Genomic DNA, 6488 nt, shown 5'->3' with positions numbered 1-6488 from the left:
AACTGAGTACTGACAAAGGTCATCTCAAAGATAAACATGAAGAAATCACTCACCGAATCGATTTAAATTAATTTTGCTCCTTGAAATTAAATACACACAATGAATATTAGAAATATAACATCTTACAAGACAAATATCAAATATATAAAATGTGATACAAAATCCCATTTGAATTGAATGAATACCAATACAACAAATCTTTACGTGGAATATAAGATAACCATATATAGTAAGACTTTCAGATAAGATGCATTCATCAATAAAAAAAACAAAACATTATATTTATGTTGTAATTCTGAACCTGTTGACTAAGTATTTCTTTTGAACATGTACAAGCACACAAGGTTAAAGTTGTGTAATCTCTGACAAACATTTTTTGGGAGATTTCGGCAACATGGAATTTACTCTGGTGACCGGTTAGTGCACTACAAACAGAGAATTATTCATATAAAAAAAAAACAATTTAGTGATCTGTTGGATAATTACATTATTTATTATTTATTAGGCAGGCCTTTCTGTAAAAAAAAAACACAGATGATAACACATTTTCACAAACAACTGTGAAACTTTTTCGATGCTTTCTTCACTTTGTTTATTTTTGATAAAATGATCAGCCTCACAGCTTTATGAAAGAATATTGGACAAGACATTCGCATACCTCTTTCTTTTTAATTGGTTCCAGATGGAGTGTGCATGTTCTCCCTGTGCATGCGTGGGTTTTCTCTGTGGGTAATCAGGTTTCCTCCCTCCAAAAACATGCTAGGTTAATTGGTGACTCCAAATTGTCCATAGGTATGAATGTGAGTGTGAATGGTTGTTTGTCTATATGTGCCCTGTGATTGGCTGGCCACCGGTCAAGGGTGTAGCCGGCCTCTTGCTCGAAGACAGCTGGGATAGGCTCCAGCACGCCCACGACCCTTGTGAGGCTAAGCAGTAGAAAACGAATGAATACACGGTTACAAGGATACATCTGTCTACTCAACACAAATAGCTTCATTCTTAACTTTTTGTTTCATAATCGTTTTTTTGTTTGTTTTTCATGAAGAGTTCTTCCAATTATTACAGATACCCTACAGACATCTATAGTCTACATTTCAAATAATAAATGACATACATTTCATTTATATGTAGATAGAGAGTGTGTGTGCGCATGTGTGAAAATACACAACATCCACAAGATACAATAAATAAATGAAAAAAAATTGCCTACGAGAGTGAAAGACTTCTGATTGGCTGAGTTGGTTCACGTGACCGATCTCAATTCCATCTGCACATGGTGGACACCTACTCAACACAAATAGCTTTATTCTTAACTTTTTGTTTCATAATCGTTTTTTTTTGTTTGTTTTTCATGAGGACTTCTTCCAATGATTACAGATACCCTACAGACATCTATAGTCTACATTTCAAATAATAAATGACATACATTACATTTATATGTAGATAGAGAGTGTTGAGTGTGTGTGCGCATGTGTGAAAATACAACATCCACAAGATACAACAAATAAATGAAAAAAAAATTGCCTACGAGAGTGAAAGACTTCTGATTGGCTGAGTTGGTTCACGTGACCGATCTCAATTCCATCTGCACATGGTGGACACCTACTCAACACAAATAGCTTTATTCTTAACTTTTTGTTTCATAATCGTGTTGTTTTTGTTTGTTTTTCATGAGGAGTTCTTCCAATGATTACAGATACCCTACAGACATCTATAGTCTACATTTCAAATAATGAATGACATACATTACATTTATATGTAGATAGAGAGTGTTGAGTGTGTGTGCGCATGTGTGAAAATACAACATCCACAAGATACAATAAATAAATGAAAAAAAAATTGCCTACGAGAGTGAAAGACTTCTGATTGGCTGAGTTGGTTCACGTGACCGATCTCAATTCCATCTGCACATGGTGGACACCTACTCAACACAAATAGCTTTATTCTTAACTTTTTGTTTCATAATCGTTTTTTTTTGTTTGTTTTTCATGAGGACTTCTTCCAATGATTACAGATACCCTACAGACATCTATAGTCTACATTTCAAATAATAAATGACATACATTTCATTTATATGTAGAGAGTGTTGAGTGTGTTTGCGCATGTGTGAAAATACAACATCCACAAGATACAATAAATAAATGAAAAAAAAATTGCCTACGAGAGTGAAAGACTTCTGATTGGCTGAGTTGGTTCACGTGACCGATCTCAATTCCATTTGGCCAGGTAGCGTGGGACCGTCATAGTTTCGGCTGTGCTGACAAAACGCCGCCTCGTCTCGCTGGATCAAACCTGCTGCTGTTTTGGTCACTGCTTCTTTAACCTGGGACCACCACAAACTTCTCACCTCATCTGCACAACATTTCCACAGGTAATTGTTTCTAAATGGATCGCGTGTAACTTTTGAAGGCAAGGAGCTCAGCAGTCAGCTGAGTGGCTCATCAGAACAGGTGGAGCAGGACGGGCTGCATTCCTGCCCCCAGACACCCGCATCCTCTTCAGCGGGCAGGTCTGCCCGCCACTCTTAATTAGCCAGGGATACCAGTAAAGAATAGTCAAGCAGAGGTGTATTCAGACTTGAATTGTTTGGATTACAACAGGAAGGAAGTTTGCTCCATGACTTCTTGGTATGTATAGCAACAACATTATGGACACCAGCTCAATCAAATAACTACTTAGATAAGGTAAGGTACACAATTAATAATGTATTTATTATTATTAAGAAGTAGTTTACAGTGCACTGCATTATTCTAAAAGCGACACAATTTTATACAGGATCTATTGGTTTGTGTTATGTTATACCCAGTTAGTGTATTTCTCAGCAATTCAGCATGATTCAATGCACAATATAGATTTTCACTTGACTTTATCAGTTTTGGTGCTTTTTGAACCGATTGTTCTCACACACTGAATCTGCAGTTTTTCTCTTCATTTTATGGTGGTATCAACTTTCCCAAAGCCTGTAATGCAGGGGTCGGCAACCTTTACTATCAAAAGAGCCATTTTACCCCCTCGCTCACTGAAGAAAAATAGAATGGAGCCGCGAAACATAATTTAACAGCAGAATATAGGGGCTGCATAGCGGTCGAGTGATTAGCGCGCAGACCTCACAGCTAGGAGACCCGAGTTCAATCCCACCCTCGGCTATCTCTGTGTGGAGTTTGCATGTTCTCCCCGTGCAAGAAATGTGTAGCAACATGCTCACATCCAGAGCAAATTGCGAGTCTCCCAAGATTTTGATTGACTGCCAGATTTGGAGGGAATTTTGGGGTATCAAAGTAGTTCAGAGGAGAAAAAGCGGAGTTGATCAAGTACTCTTGCTAGTATACGGTCTCACAGAAAGTCCCATTTTTTTCAAAAGTAATTACAAAGATGCATATTTTCCTCATTTGGGTGTTAAAACAAATATTTGAGCATTGCAAAGGGAGCCACAACAAAGAGGCTGAAGAGCCACATGCGGCTCTGGAGCCGTAGGTTGCTGACCCCTGCTGTAATGTAATCCACCATAACAGCTCACATGTCCAATATTTCCTATTTTAAAAACAAAACAAAACATAAAAGTTTGCTGAATATAAACTTAGCTGTGAAACAGAACATTTATGGTAAGATGTAAGCCCGGTTAGAAGGAATATTATCTGCTTTAACACTGACAGATAACCTTATTCCAAATAATTTGTGTTAAATATAAGTAAGCGTATGTTATTTTATGTATGTGTGCGATTTCAATAATCCCTCTGCTTGGTCATTAAACTCTCACAAAGTCTTAAGCAACTATTAGAAATGTTGTTTTAGCAATACCTTAATGACAACATATAATTAGAACATGACTTGGTAAAATTGAGAAGAAAAAAAAATGATGCAGTGTATTGTTGTTGGTGTTATCAGATTACTTCCTGGTTCCGAGCGGATGACAAACACAGGGGTGTGCTATGATGATTCTGGGCGGTGTGGACCATTCTTTTGATGCCACAGTGACTCAAACTCTAAGAATACATTTGAGTAGTAGCCCTTTTATTCACATTTCCCAACAATGTAATGGAGCCTTCCTTGGGTTTATGTCTAAACATTGGTGGAAATTGGTTTTGTCTTCATTCATTCATTCATTTTCTACCGCTTTTTCCTCACGAGGGTCGCGGGGGGTGCTGGAGCCTATCCCAGCTGTCTTCGGGCGAGAGGCGGGGTACACCCTGGACTGGTCGCCAGCCAATCACAGGGCACATATAGACAAACAACCATTCACACTCACATTCATACCTATGGACAATTTGGAGTCGCCAATTAACCTAGCATGTTTTTGGAATGTGGGAGGAGGTTTTGTCTTCACTGGTTGTATAAATAGTTTGCACACACATTGTATATACAGTAAACCTCGGATATATCGGATTCAGTTGTTCCCACTGGTTTTGTCCGATCGAAATCCGTTATATGCGTATACCGGAAAATGTCCGTTTTACGCATATATCGGATTTATATCCGGTGTATGCGTAAATCGGATTTTATCCGTTATAAAAAGGCACTTCCTTGACTATGTTTCCAATGTACCTGGACGCGCAGGCAACGCTGCAAACGCTGCAAATGACGTCGTATAGCGGCCTGTCACGATTCGGCGAATCGGAGCGCCACGATGCGGCCATCCGATATATGCGAGGGAAATTTAATGGAAATGCATTGGAACGGGACTGGAGATTTTGTCCGAAATAGGCGAAATCCGTTATAAAAAATCTGATATATGCAATGAATTTTTATTGGAAATGCATTACAGAAAAATCGGTTCTTTTTTATCTGTCACACATTAACATCATACTCAATACAATACTGATGGGCACACTTCGCTTCAGTGTACGATTCCATGCCACCGCAGTCTTATGAAAGCATCAATCATTGCCTAATTATAGTTGTTTTTACCCTTATCAGGCATTTTGTCACGACGATTCAGTTAAGTTGTAACATTGTTGCGTTATTGCATCAAATGATGGTTTTAACTTTCTGTGTAGCATTATTTCCTTGCTACTGTGAAGTATACAGTACATCCTTGCACATGCACCCCTAAAACTCGGATTGGGGGTCAGGTCCTAACTGAACCCATGACTGTAAACTCTAAAGTCATATACAACTCATTCTGAGAAGCTTGTTGGCTTTTTATTTTCATAGGTAATCAAGGAAATAGAAAGGTCAAACTGTCTCTGATGTACAACCTGTATTTCCTGCACAGTTAAAGTTTTACATAGCATTTTTAACATTGGTTGTGTGAAAGTATATGTTACTGACTTCACTGCAACCCGGGCTTCCTTAATGTGGTCTGAAGATTGCCTGCACTCAGTAAAGGGCGACCAATGTTTCTGGAAGTCCTCGGGAGCACTTGGGAGTGTGACCAATCACAGTGGAGTGGGCTTGGCAGGAGGAGGGCCGGGGGGTGGAATAAATTATAGACTGTTTGGTCAGTAGGTAGGAAATCCATGGAAACACTGCTGGAAGAGGCACATCTAGAAAGTTTTCTGTGCGGATTATTGTGTGTAGCTGCTCTATAGGAATCCAGAACTACAGTAAACCTCGGATATATCGGATTCAATTGTTCCTACTGGTTTTGTCCGCTATAAGCGAAATCCGTTATATGCGTATACCGGAAAATGTCCGTTTTACGCATACTATATCGGATTTATATCCGGTATATGCGTAAATCGGATTTTATCCGTTATAAAAAGGCACTTCCTTGACTATGTTTCCAATGTACCTGGACGCGCAGGCAACGCTGCAAACGCTGCAAATGACATCGTATAGCGGCCTGTCACGATTTGGCAAATCGGAGCGCCACGATGCGGCCATCCGATATATGCGAGGGAAATTTAATGGAAATGCATTGGAACGGGACTGGAGATTTTGTCCGAAATAGGCGAAATCCGTTATAAAAAATCCGATATATGCAATGAATTTTTATTGGAAATGCATTACAGAAAAATCGGTTCTTTTTTATCTGTCCGTTGTCAGCGAATGTCCGATATATCCGAGGTTTACTGTATATACAAAGTCCTGAAAGTGAGTATTGTTGGTCCCCTTTCACACCTACACATTTGGTACACTTCCCCTACTCTTTTGTCAATGGTTCTGCAGTTGGTCATGCAAGTAGCACCACCAGCAAGTTCTAAATGATAGCAGCCACATTGCACTATGGAAATAATATAGAATAACTTCAAAATAATTCACAAATTTGCAGAAATGACTTTTCTGTATTTGTTCATAGCAATTTGTGTTTTTGACATGTTACATGTGATATTTCCTCCTCAGCTCTCCGTCACCATTACGATGCAGGCGACCATCCCACCCACGTTGTCAGCACTCATCTCCACTGTGATGCTCATTCTCTGCTTGGCTGTGATGTTACTCCTGTGTGTCATCAAGAAGAAAAGGAGGCTGGAGGGAACCTACCGGCCCAGCGATGAGGAGAGAAAACAGGTTGGCACGCGATCTGAAAAGTCCGGCCTGCCACTCCC

Source organism: Doryrhamphus excisus, chromosome 1 (genome assembly GCF_030265055.1).
Source record: "Doryrhamphus excisus isolate RoL2022-K1 chromosome 1, RoL_Dexc_1.0, whole genome shotgun sequence".
NCBI classification, from domain to species: domain Eukaryota; kingdom Metazoa; phylum Chordata; class Actinopteri; order Syngnathiformes; family Syngnathidae; genus Doryrhamphus; species Doryrhamphus excisus.
This window is presented reverse-complemented; position numbering follows the sequence as displayed.